Source organism: Schistocerca cancellata, chromosome 6 (genome assembly GCF_023864275.1).
Source record: "Schistocerca cancellata isolate TAMUIC-IGC-003103 chromosome 6, iqSchCanc2.1, whole genome shotgun sequence".
Classification (NCBI taxonomy): Eukaryota; Metazoa; Arthropoda; class Insecta; order Orthoptera; family Acrididae; genus Schistocerca; species Schistocerca cancellata.
Window position 1 is genome coordinate 624,290,277 of NC_064631.1, and position 14,510 is coordinate 624,304,786.

The 14,510-nt window shown below is 46.1% G+C and overlaps 1 pseudogene; it reads right to left on the bottom strand.

The window, feature by feature from the left end:
- Positions 1–9,996: 9,996 nt before the first annotated feature.
- Positions 9,997–10,114, bottom strand: LOC126089889 (5S ribosomal RNA; annotated as a pseudogene).
- Between the last annotated feature and the right edge of the window lie 4,396 nt (positions 10,115–14,510).

Here is a 14,510-nt window from a genome sequence, read left to right on the forward strand (position 1 = left end):
GCGGATGATGCTGTGGTATATCGAGAGATTGTAACAATGGAAAATTGTACTGAAATGCAGGAGTATCTGCAGCCAATTGACGCGTGGTGCAGGGAATGGTAATTGAATCTCAATGCTCAATGTAGACAAGCGTAATGTGCTACGAATACATAGAAAGAGAGATCCCTTATCATTTAGCTACAATATAGCAGGGCAGAAACAGGAAGCAGTTAATTCCATAAATTATCTGGGAGTACGCACTAGGAGTGATTTAAAATGGACTGATCGTATAAAATTGATCGTCGGTAAAGCAGATGCCAGACTGAGCTGGATTGGAAGAATCCTAAGGAAATGCAATTCGAAAACAAAGGAAGTGGGTTACAGTACGCTTTTTCGCCCACTGCTTGAATACTGCTCACCAGTGTGGTATCCGTACAAGATAGGGTTGATAGAAGAGATAGAAAGATCCAACGGAGAGCAGCGCGCTTTGTTACAGGATCATTTAGTAATCGCGAAAGCGTTACGGAGATGATAGATAAACTCCAGTGGAAGACTCTGCAGGAGAGACGCTCAGTAGCTCGGTACGGGCATTTGTTGAAGTTTCGGGAACATACCTTCACCGAGGAGTAAAGCAGTATATTGCTCCCTCCTACGTATATCTCGCGAAGAGACCATGAGGATAAAATCAGAGAGCTTGGAGCCCACACAGAGGCATACCGACAATACTTCTTTCCACGAACAATACGAGACAGGAATAGAAGGGAGAACCGATAGGGGTACTCAAGGTACCCACCGCCACACACCGTCAGGTGGCTTTTGGAGTATGGGTGTAAATGTAGATGTAGAAAGCACTGCTAAAATGTACTACGGAATGTAACTGTAAGAAAGACGTAATGAAATGAACAGAAATGACTGTATCATTCGAAAACAATAACTACAATGACAACTTCCTGGCAGATTAAAACTGTGTGCCCGACCGAGACTCGAACTCTGGACCTTTGCTTTCGCGGGCAAGTGCTCTACCATCTGAGCTACCGAAGCACGACTCACGGCCGCTACTCACAGCAGTACTTCTGTCAGTATCTCGTCTCCTACCTTCGAAACTTTACAGAAGCTCTCCTGCGAACCTTACAGAACTAGCACTCCTGAAAGAAAGGATATTGCGGAGTGATGGCTTAGCCACAGCCTGAGGGATGTTTCCAGACACAGGCAACTCCTCTGGGAGATCTAACAACAAAATCGAAGACCCGAAATGCGGACACTGAACCTGACCGTGGAATCCACATTGCAGACGGTACATGGAGGAGCAAAGCCATGATGCAGAGATGGCTGACATACTACAACATTCAGAATGGACGGCACCCGACCGTCGACAAGATGTGTCCACCCGGCAACAAACCACCATCAAAGACGCTCGTGCAGCAGATGATGATGCCGACTTCTTCTAAGTGGAGCAAACATCCACTTTACCTGGCAACCAGTATCCCACCTGACACGGTATAGTCGACATGACGTCCTTGCAGGCGTACAGAATTGCGACCTTGAATATAAATAAAATTATCATCACCCTCAAGCTGAGAAATCTCCAAGATTTTCTGTACGCCGCGGATATTGACATCTTAATGCTGCAAGAAGTAACGGCTATCCGTTTGGACGACATCACTGGCTACAACGCCGTCATCAATCCTGGCAATGACAATACCCTCGGTACAGCGATTATGACTAAAGAGGGGATCCTACTTACAGACGTGGTGAAACTGCCGAACAGTAGAGGTCTCGCTGTCACGATGAACAACACCAGGTTTATCAACATATATGCCCCGTCAGGAACCAGAAACAAGCGCCGCAGGGCCGAATTTTTCAAGGAGGACATGGCCCCCCCCTTTTCGCGGTGCGATTTGAACGAATAATATTTGCGGGTGACTTTAATTGCGTGCTGAGTCCCAAAGATCGGACGCCAAATTTTAACAGATCTCTGGAGCTGGAGAACATCGTCAGAGACTTCCATCTGTTTGATACTTGGGAACTAAAACACGGTGATAGGCTATGTTTCACCTATATCACCAGCCATTCTGCCAGTCGTATCGACAGGATTTATGCAACATCCAATTTAAGGAGACACGTTTTACAGTCCGAGCTATGGCCCACTATTTTCTCTGATCTTATCGCCTACATATGTACGGTAAATTTAGAGAAACAAGGAACTTACAGGGCGAGAGGTCATTGGAGCTAAACGTTGCTCATCTTTCGGATCCTGGATGTCACGCCGACTTCCACACCACTTGGGCAGAATGTGAAAGGAAGTTCCACTTGTACGATACGGCGCTGAGTTGGTGGCTAAACTGCGCGAAGGCCGCAATAATAAAGACAATGAAAACTTACTCCCGTGAAAAAGTCGCCTGGCGGAAGCGGACATTAGACTTTTACTTCAGCTGTCTGAGAGACTTGTGCTTTCGGGATGCTACAGTCATAACAAATTATGGGCAAATCAACAGAATAAAAGCAAAATTGCTCACCCTGCAGAGACACCATCTCGAAGGCAGTAAAATACGAACGCGTTTGCAGAACGGTACACGAGAAGAAACAACATCGATGTACCACATCCTCCAAAAAAACAAAAGACAAAATCGGAAAATTCTGACGGAAGTCAAAACTTCAGACGGGAGACTCTTGACAGATCAAGCTGCAATACGAGCCGAGATCCATCGACACTTTAGTGAATTGCTGGCCAATACACAGGCAGATGAAACAGCGCAGCACTGCGAGGACGACAGAGCGACTCACTCCTGAAGAAGCTGATGTGCTCGCAGCAAGAATAACGGACGAAGACGTCGAAGATGCCATCTCGAGCAGCCCAAAGAATAAATCACCTGGACCAGATGGGCTACCCGCTGAATTTTATCAAACTTTTCGCGAACAGATAATTGCTAAATTGACACTCGTCTGCAATGAAATACTAAATGCCGACACTTACCTTCCGAAGGAATTCTGTGAAAGTACAGTGCTCTTAGTCCCCAAAACACCAGGAGGCAAAACCGTGGAGAATATTCGACCTATAACACTTCTCAATAGTGATCATGATGCAAAGGTTCAGTTCATTTATTCTTACAGTGACAGGAGCTTACCAGACAAGTGTGTGAAAGGATAGAACGATATTTCAGACATTATGCGACTACAGAGACAGAGCGATATCGGAAGCCTGCAACATTCGCTGTGCTCAGATGTCGCTTGACTTTGAAAAAGCTTTTGATAAAGTTAATCATTCGTACCTGTTCCGATGTATGACATCCATGCACTTCCCCCAGAAAATTATAGCCTCCGTGAAAACCATACTGACGAATAGCACGTCAAGAATCAGTGTCAACGGACAACTCAGTCACCCGATCAATAATCAGAGTTCGGTAAGACAAGGTTGCCCCATGTCCATGACGCTTTTCGCGATTGTGCTTGAACCTCTCATAGTATCCCTGATTCGGCAACTCCGTGGACTACATATACACGGACAGAAGATCATATGTGAAGCCTACGCGGACGATGTCGGGTTACTTGTGACTGACGAAAGCGAGGTGGAAACAGTACTTGAAGTGTTGTGGCGACCTACGAACAGGCGTCAGGAGCTAAACTCAACCGCAATAAATCTGGTATTATGAATCTTGGTCGGGGTATAGAGATCAGAGGACGTATCAACACTGTGGGAAAAATAAAATGCCTTGGAATAGAATATACGAGTAATATCCACCGCACGGCCGCTCTCAATTATAGAAAATTACTTGTCACATTACGGGCAAGCATAAAACAACACAGCTTGCGTAATTTAAACGTAATTCAAAAAGTACAACTGGCCAATACATATATCACTTCCAAAGTCAACTATGTTGCTCAAGTGTTGCCTCTGCCACGAATCATAGCACATCAAATGCAAGCAGCGCTTGGTTATTTTGTCAGCAGAGGTCAGATATTTGAGGTTTCATATGATACCTTGACGCTACCGACACGCAATGGAGGGCTACATCTGACAGACATCTACCTTAAAGCGCAAGCGCTATACGTTAGCAAAGCTTATAAACAGTGGCAACGATCACCGCGGACCTTAGTGGCTCATCTCTTACGTGAAATCACCCCAGTCAGCAGAGATCCACCAATCGATGTGCATCACATCTCCCACGAGCTGTACCACTATAAACATTTTCTTGTGGAATACAGCTATGTACGCCATAGAATACCGGAGAAGGACATACATCGGGTTAAGGAGGTTTACAACACCTAGCTGGTAGGAAAATTGCGCAATCGAATAGAAAACAAGTTTCGACATTATAACTGGAAAAATATATGGGACAACATATCTGACCCCCATCTACCACCCAATGTGCGATCGACGTGGTACCTCGCAGTCAACAGAAAAATCCCCACCAATTCCAATTTGCACGCGATTCGTCTGGCACACACACCAAACTGTTCCAGTTGCAATGTCGTCGACACTGAAGAACATCGCTTCGTCTGTGACGATGTGAAAGACGTTTGGAATCCCTTCAGGCAAAAACTAGCACATGTGCTCCGCACGTCACCTAACACGATTACACCAACACACGTCCTTCTGCCTGATGACGTGCCATATCCTAACACTAAAAGAAGGTCAGCCAACTGGCTCAAAGGACGGACAGTCCATTACATCTCAACGGCTATGACAAAGAGTGAAGCAGATTATTGTATGTACCTGATGACAGAACATCAAAAGCTCGGACGACAAAAGAAATACAAAGAAAATTACGCAAATTTCTTGAACCAACCATTGTCTTACCGACAGAGCTGAAGAACGATCAAACGACATTTTGTTCAGTCTCAGGATTCCTTTTTTTTTCTTTATGAAATTATCTATTAAGTTTCTCATTCATTTTACGCCAACAAGGTGGCTATTTCGTTTACCCTTTGCCCTCGTGTAGCAGCACTAATAGGTTGCTGACGCAAACATGAGACGCCAGCAGACAGAAGTACGCCTGGCTCTCCTATAAACTCGCTCCCGCACAATGATGGAAGAATGTAGCGGACCTATTTTCTTTCCACAACCCCAAAAGAAGGGATTTTGTTTACTTGTGTACATTTACTTCGTCAGTCAACTATCTCCTATGGACCAAACATAAAAAAAAAGATGGTAGAGCACTTGTCCGCGAAAGACAATGGTCCCGACTTCGAGTCTCGGTCGGGTACACAGTTTCAATCTGCCAGGAAGTTTCATATCAGCGCACACTCCGCTGCAGAGTGAAAATCTCATTCTGTAAACATTCTTCAGGCTGTGTCTAAGCCATGTCTCCGCAATATCCTTTCTTTCAGGAGTGCTAGTTGTGCAAGGTTCGCAGGAGAGCTTCTGTAAAATTTCGAAGGTAGGAGACGAGATACTGGCAGAAGTAAAGCTGTGAGTACCGGGCGTGAGTCGTGCTTCGGTAGCTCAGATGGTAGAGCACTTGCCCGCGAAAGGCTAAGGTACCGACTTCGAGTCTCGGTCGGGCACACAGTTTTAATCTGCCAGGAAGTTTCATATCAGCGCACACTCCGCTGCAGAGTGAAAATCTCATTCTACTTACAATGACGTCATCTCGATTTACGATGGACTCCTGGACGTTAGAAAAGACGTAACATGGTTTTTAATAGGGAGTGTGATGACCACAACAGGCTATGCACGCTCTGAAGCTTGCTCTCATGCTGGCTACAAGGCAGGTAACGAGTTCTTGTGGCACGGCGCTCAGTTTCTTCACCAGTATGGTTGATAGCTGCTGGAAGGTCATTGGTATGTGTGTGGACGTTCTGCAATCCATCTTTCCAACGCGTCCTACACGCGTTCCCTAGAATTTCAGTCGGGGAAACGGGCAGGACAGTCTTTTCTCTGAATGTCCTCTCTTTCCATGAGCTCCCCCACCTTGCCAGTTCGGTGCGGTCGCGCTTTATCATCCGCGCTGATGAAGTCAGGGCTGAATGGACCCCAGAGACGTCGCACTGCCGAAAGAAGTACAATGTCACAATAATGTTGAGCACGGGTGCACCGAGTTCAAAGAATTGGTGGTCAGTGCATCACACAACATTATGCCTCTCCACATCGTATTACGGGACTACTAAAAAAACATATTCGACAATGTTGCTGTGTGCATTACGTATTCCTGCCAAGGTGACATTACAAAAAGACAAAAATAAACTTATGGTTGTATCCAAGGTTCTCGGGTATCCAGCAGGATCCGATCGTCGAAGTTGCACGATATTTCGGCGAATAAACGTTCCGCCATCATAAGGTGATGCTGATGGAATGATCTGTCTGCGCTTTGTCCGTGGTATTTATGTCTGCGGGGTCCCGAGTCGTACCCCGGTGTGGACGGCCGGCGGGGCGCCGCGTGGTGGGAGGGGTGGGGGTAGCTGCAGCCACGCCCAGTGGTAGGGGCAGTTCATCTCCGTCCGCCCTGGCGGAAGGATCTCGCGTCCGCTCGCTCCGTAGCTCCTTCATGGTGTTTAATTATGGTTTCCAATCCTTGCTAAGTTGAAACCCGGAGTCCCTGTTGATGAGGTTATCTGTTACTCGAATTTCTATGGCCTCCTTGTAGATATTGTCCCAGTAGGCACTTGTGGCCGTCAGGATTTTTGTCTTTTCGAAATTCGCTGTGTGTCCGGTTTCAATGCAGTGTTCTGCTAGGGCCGAATGGCTGGGTTGGCGTAAGCGGGTGTGACGTTCGTGTTTCTTGCATCGATCCTCGACAGTGCGAACTGTTTGGCCGATGTAGGATTTGCCACAGCTGCACGGGATTTTGTATACGCCCTCTTTCTTAAGGACTACGTCATCTTTTGCCCTTCCTAGTAGGTCACGAATCTTTGCTAGTGGTCGGAAGACTGTGTCAATCTTGTGTCGCCTTAACAGTCTCCCTATTTTTGACGACACGTTGCCAGCAAACGGCAGAAAGGTAAGAGCTTGCTTCTCTTCTTCGGGTTGTTCTTCATCTCGGTTCTTGCTGCACTTCTGTTGTCGGAAGGCCCTTTGGATTTGGCGGTTGCCATAACCATTCTTGCGGAACACGGTGTCCAGGTGTTTGAGTTCCGTTGTCAAGTTCTGCTCATCAGAGATCGAGTGTGCTCTGTGTACCAAGGTGTTGAGCATTACATTAAGCTGCGCCGGATGGTGGCAGCTGGAGGCATGTACGTACAGGTCAGTGTGTGTAGGCTAGCGGTACACACTGTGACCCAGTGAGCCATCAGACCTACGTTCCACTGGGACATCAAGAAACGGTATTTTTCCATCTTTCTCAGTGTCCGTGGTAAACCGAATGTTACTGTGCACCGAATTGTAGAAAAATCTGAAGCTGTTCCTGTCCGTGTGGCCAGATGACGAAAGTGTCGTCCACGTAGCGTAGCCAAACTGTTCATGGAGAGTTTCGAAGAGGAATCACTGGAAGCCGCCGAACTGAAACCTGTATGCTTCTTGCAAATCACCTAAAGAAAAGGTTATTTTAATTTTAAGAAGATCAGAGACTCATATTTGGATTTCTCTTCTGTTTTAGCGAAATAAATCGCTGTTCTCCTCAGGAGAACGAAGTGATACTCTGAAACTACGTACATCAATTCCCTCAGTTTTCTCGTTGCCCAACCTCTTTTGTTGACATGTACTCTCCTAATGAATGACTTGCTTTGTTTTTCCTTTTGAGGCTCAGGTTGATTACCTCGTAGCTTTCCAAATTATAGCTGCATGGGGTGCAAGCCAAGCACTACGTCAATAATCCACCACACTGGCTGTCATTTTGTAATATCCAGTTTCCTCTGTGCAGCCGTCGACAAAATAATATTTAAATACAACTGAAAATGAAGAGTTCTGACAGAGTATACATTATCAAACGAGCCTTTTAGTGATAGAGCAAACTATTGCTTTAATCATAGACTGTTAAAAATAGTGACGTGGCCTAGACTGTATCAGATTGAAAGGTAGAGATAAAAAGTGGTCAGAGTACAATAGTGTATAACTTAATACAGTAAAACACTTTACTGCATTCAGAAGTAAAGCTGTGAATACCGGGCGTGAGTCGTGCTTCGGTAGCTCAGATAGTAGAGCACTTGCCCGCGAAAGGCAAAGGTACCGAGTTCGAGTCTCGGTCAGGCACACAGTTTTAATCTGCCAGGAAGTTTCATTTTACTACATTGTTGGACATAGAGCTAAACAATAAGACATCCGGTATTTCTTGAATAGAGGTGACGTAAATAAGACTTTTTTGTGCTACAGTGTTCTGCATTTATATATATATATATATATATATATATATATATATATATATATATATATATATATATATATATACACACTCCTGGAAATGGAAAAAAGAACACATTGACACCGGTGTGTCAGACCCACTATACTTGTTCCGGACACTGCGAGAGGGCTGTACAAGCAATGATCACACGCACGGCTCAGGGGACACACCAGGAACCGCGGTGTTGGCCGTCGAATGGCGCTAGCTGCGCAGCATTTGTGCACCGCCGCCGTCAGTGTCAGCCAGTTTGCCGTGGCATACGGAGATCCATCGCAGTCTTTAACACTGGTAGCATGCCGCGACAGCGCGGACGTGAACCGTATCTGCAGTTGACGGACTTTGAGCGAGGGCGTATAGTGGGCATGCGGGAGGCCGGGTGGACGTACCGCCGAATTGCTCAACACGTGGGGCGTGAGGTCTCCACAGTACATCGATGTTGTCGCCAGTGGTCGGCGGAAGGTGCACGTGCCCGTCGACCTGGGACCGGACCGCAGCGACGCACGGATGCACGCCAAGACCGTAGGATCCTACGCAGTGCCGTCGGGGACCGCACCGCCACTTCCCAGCAAATTAGGGACACTGTTGCTCCTGGGGTATCGGCGAGGACCATTCGCAACCGTCTCCATGAAGCTGGGCTATGGTCCCGCACACCGTTAGGCCTTCTTCCGCTCACGCCCCAACATCGTGCAGCCCGCCTCCAGTGGTGTCGCGACAGGCGTGAATGGAGGGACGAATGGAGACGTGTCGTCTTCAGCGATGAGAGTCGCTTCTGCCTTGGTGCCAATGATGGTCGTATGCATGTTTGGCGCCGTGCAGGTGAGCGCCACAATCAGGACTGCATACGACCGAGGCACGCAGGGCCAACACCCGGCATCATGGTGTGGGGAGCGATCTCCTACACTGGCCGTACACCACTGGTGATCGTCGAGGGGACACTGAATAGTGCACGGTACATCCAAACCGTCATCGAACCCATCGTTCTACCATTCGTAGACCGGCAAGGGAACTTGCTGTTCCAACAGGACAATGCACGTCCGAATGTATCCCGTGCCACCCAACGTGCTCTAGAAGGTGTAAGTCAACTACCCTGGCCAGCAAGATCTCCGGATCTGTCCCCCATTGAGCATGTTTGGGACTGGATGAAGCGTCGTCTCACGCGGTCTGCACGTCCAGCACGAACGCTGGTCCAGCTGAGGCGCCAGGTGGAAATGGCATGGCAAGCCGTTCCACAGGACTACATCCAGCATCTCTACGATCGTCTCCATGGGAGAATAGCAGCCTGCATTGCTGCGAAAGGTGGATATACACTGTACTAGTGCCGACATTGTGCATGCTCTGTTGCCTGTGTCTATGTGCCTGTGGTTCTGTCAGTGTGATCATGTGATGTATCTGACCCCAGGAATGTGTCAATAAAGTTTCCCCTTCCTGGGACAATGAATTCACGGTGTTCTTATTTCAATTTCCAGGAGTATATATATATATATATATATATATATATATATATATATATATATATATATAAACTAAAAAGTAAACTCCGTCCGAACAGGTCTTGGAAGTCCCAACGGTATCGACCGGTCGCCGCGTCATCCTCAGATCACAGGCGTCACTGGATGCTGACATGGAGGGGTATGTGGTCAGCACACCGCCCTCCCGTCCGTATGTCTGTTTACGATGCCGCAGCCTCTACTCCTCAATCAAGGAGCTCCTCGGTTTGCCTCTCAAGGGCTGAGTGCACCCCGCTTGCCAACAGCGCTCCGCACACCGGATGGTCACCCGTCAAGGTGCTACCCCAGCCCGACAGCGCTTAACTTCGGTGATCTGACATGAACCGGTGTTTCCACTACGGCAAGGCCGTTGGCATTTACATCTATATGCATCATCCAAAAACCACTGTGAACTGCATGGCAAAGGATGTGTAACGTAGTACTGTCACTGTACTTCGCCAGTACACTGAAACATCCAGGAGGTGTGTTACGTCACAGCTGTTCATGGCTTACTTTTTGTCTTATTGTTTACCCAAAATGAAATGTAACAGAATGTAGTAAAGTGTTTCATTATATGTTATCCTCAATTGTACGTCGGCCACTTTTTCATTCTAATGGCTCTGAGCACTATGGGACTCAACTGCTAAGGTCATTAGTCCCCTAGAACTTAGAACTAGTTCAACCTAACTAACCTAAGGACATCACAGACATCCATGCCCGAGGCAGGATTCGAACCTGCGACCGTAGCGGTCTCGCGGTTCCAGGCTGCAGCGCCTTTCACCGCACGGCCACTTCGGCCGGCTCTTTTCATTCTAATATCAGGGGGAAGTGGTGTAACTTGAGACACTTTTCAGACTTGCGTCTCCAGCCAGCTTGTAATAGAAAGTTGGTATATTTTCTTATTCCATTTTTAAATGATGGGATTAAATTTTTATGTGCTGCAGTCGTTTCCTGATATTACAAAACTACTCTAGAACATTAAAATTCTATCAAATGAAAAACAAATATGTTCCACGGTACAGCATGGTCATATGTTGTTGTTGTTGCGGTTTCAGTACGAAGACTGGTTTGATGCAGCTCTCCTTGCTACTCTACCCTGTGCAAACCTTTTCATCTTTAAGTACCTACATCAACCAACATCCTTCTGAATCTGCTTACTTTAACCATCTCTTCGTCTCTATCTGCGCATTTTATTCCCCACGCTTCTCTCCAGCACTAAAATGGTGATCCCAGCATGTCTCAGAATGAGTCATACCGGCTGATGTCTTCTTCTAGTGGTTTGCCACAAATTTCTTTTCTCCCAAATTCTGTTCAGTACCTCGTCATTAGTTACATGATCTACCCATGCTGTAGCTCTACATTTCAAAAACTTCTATTCTTTTCTAATATAAACTGTTCATCGCCCATATTTCACTTACATAGATGACTACATTCCATACAAATACTTTCAGAAAAGACTTTCTCAAACTTAAATCTGTCCTCGACTTTAACAAATTTCTCATTATCATAAACGCTTTTCTTGCCGTTTCCCCTCTATTCGGCCATCATCAGCAATTTTGCTGCATCAATAGCAAAACTGATTCACTACTTTAAGTTTCACATTTCCTAATCTAATTCCCTCAGCATCTCCTGATTTCCCCGACTACGTTCCATTATCCTCGTTTTGCTTTCGTTGACGTTCATGTGGTATCATGTTTTTCAGACACTGTCCATTCCCTTCAACTGTTCTTCCAAGTCCTTTGGTTTCTCTGAAACAATCGTAGTGTCATCGACGAACCTTGAATTTCTTATTTCTCCTCCCTGGACTTTAATTCCCTATGACCAAATATTCTATTGATTTTTCAAAGCAATGCCGCCGAGAAAATCTCGTCAGTATCCTACTTGGGCTTCTATCTGTTACACTGTTACTCTACTACAGAAATAAAATCAAGCAAAATTATTATCAAAAACCAGTCACAGATTCAATCCATTCTGAAGCCGAAGCTATTGGAAATGAACCCTCATTTCCGTTTTCAAGAGAGGTAAAAATTTTAAGATATTAGCGGAACTCAGTTAAATGCAGATATCCCATGTTTCTTGGTAAAACACCTTCCTCTGTTCCAAAGCATGGTGGATGAACAAATATCCACACGCTATATATCTAGTTTTAAAAATATAGAATCTTACTTGCTGTAAAATTATGTAACTAAAGAATTTAATATACACGCCGCATAGCTTTAAAATATTATAGAGCGCTTAAATGTGTGGAACTTGAAATATTTAAAGGTGTTGCATGAAATTAAATCTGATGTCTCAAAAAAAAAAAAATGCGAAAACAGCTTATTTAGATCTTTAGGACGTTTTCCTTCATATCTGTCTAAAAGTTGAAATAAGGACAAAAAAGTGTTCTCAGGTACACTATCCTCTACGTTCAACACACTTCCCGTATCGTTGCCTATGAGACCGACACACTACAGTTTAAAAATGTATCGCTCTGCAGTATAACAAGTGTTAAAAATCTTTTAAGATTTTTCTTAGAGTGACGGCAGACTCATCTCCTTTTAGTCCAGCGATCACACAGCCAATTGCATATTTCGTTACATTTTATGTCATTCCGCTCTATTTCTCTTTTTATAAGATTTAAAATTGACTGTTTGTATGAGTCTTTTGGTATGTGATTTTGTACGTTTATGGTTTTTACGTTATTTTGATATATAAACAAGTTTGGAGATTTTACTACTTTACTACTTGTAATCACACTCGTCCTGTAAATGATTTCAGTACAGGCCATAAATGTATTGCTGTCGTGCCCCCAAAGGAACACCTTGTCATCAGCGAGTTCCTTCCCAGTCGCTTAAACCACGAGCCTGTCCACCATCTGTAGTAAGGGGTATCGTCAACGTGACGTTGATCGTTGATCTAATTTGTTTTATCCTTTCCTTGGACTAAGCGTACTGTAACTGTCGTAATGGAAAGCATACCAAAAATTCCGGTAAAAGAAAGAGGAACATATAACCTTAATGAATGGCGATCTCATTCATGAACCATTTTGAGCAGCCCTGTTGAGACACCAGTTTAAGTGCGAAAACCTGCAACTGCGCCGAATCCAAAAATTTACTCTCACAGTATGCTAATTGGATTATCCGAAGCCGTATTTCTCTGCTTATAGCGGGTGGTAGCTGAGGGCCTGGATACACGGTGTACGTGAGAGCACAGGGAGAGAGAGGTCTGCTTGCTCCTGGGAATACCGGCGGCAGGCTCCTGAAATATAGATCGCCACGCGTAGCAACGCCTCCAGCACTCGAGGATCCGGCCGAGGCGGCTGAGTGAATCCGCAACCCCTGCCCCTCACCCACCCGCCATCACAAGTGCCACGTCTCTGCAATCAGTGATGGCTGAGGCAGCAACTTCATTCAATTCGGGTATCAAGCAAATTTTGGTAAGAAATATTCGCCTGCTACTGTACGACTGTCTAGCTGCATTCTAAATCGAAAGCGGTGAATAATCATAAGGACATAATAGGTTCCGTCCTCGACAATCACGAAATATTTACATTAAGCACACATCTACAAGAAAGATATAAGGTACACATATATTTCAGGTGTACCTCGAGAACGCAACACCAGTAGCATTTAATATTGTGTATGTTTGCATTATTATAACTTGAAATTCAGTTGAAATCTTCGATTACTGTACTTTTTTTTTCAAATTCCCCGCTATATGCAGAGCGACGTCATTTGAATTACTGTAGGATTCACTGGTTTTCAGTATGTTAGTGCCTTCACCACAAAATGATGCTTGTATTGACATTGTATTAAATACACTCCTGGAAATTGAAATAAGAACACCGTGAATTCATTGTCCCAGGAAGGGGAAACTTTATTGACACATTCCTGGGGTCAGATACATCACATGACCACACTGACAGAACCATAGGCACATAGACACAGGCAACAGAGCATGCACAATGTCGGCACTAGTACAGTGTATATCCACCTTTCGCAGCTATGCAGGCTGCTATTCTCCCATGGAGACGATCGTGGAGATGCTGGATGTAGTCCTGTGGAACGGCTTGCCATGCCATTTCCACCTGGCGCCTCAGTTGGACCAGCGTTCGTGCTGGACGTGCAGACCGCGTGAGACGACGCTTCATCCAGTCCCAAACATGCTCAATGGGGGACAGATCCGGAGATCTTGCTGGCCAGGGTAGTTGACTTACAGCTTCTAGAGCACGTTGGGTGGCACGGGATACATGCGGACGTGCATTGTCCTGTTGGAACAGCAAGTTCCCTTGCCGGTCTACGAATGGTAGAACGATGGGTTCGATGACGGTTTGGATGTACCGTGCACTATTCAGTGTCCCCTCGACGATCACCAGTGGTGTACGGCCAGTGTCGGAGATCGCTCCCCACACCATGATGCCGGGTGTTGGCCCTGTGTGCCTCGGTCGTATGCAGTCCTGATTGTGGCGCTCACCTGCACGGCGCCAAACATGCATACGACCATCATTGGCACCAAGGCAGAAGCGACTCTCATCGCTGAAGACGACACGTCTCCATTCGTCCCTCCATTCACGCCTGTCGCGACACCACTGGAGGCGGGCTGCACGATGTTGGGGCGTGAGCGGAAGACGGCCTAACGGTGTGCCCTAACGGTGTGCCCAGCTTCATGGAGACGGTTGCGAATGGTCCTCGCCGATACCCCAGGAGCAACAGTGTCCCTAATTTGCTGGGAAGTGGCGGTGCGGTCCCCGACGGCACTGCGTAGGATCCTACGGTCTTGGCGTGCATCC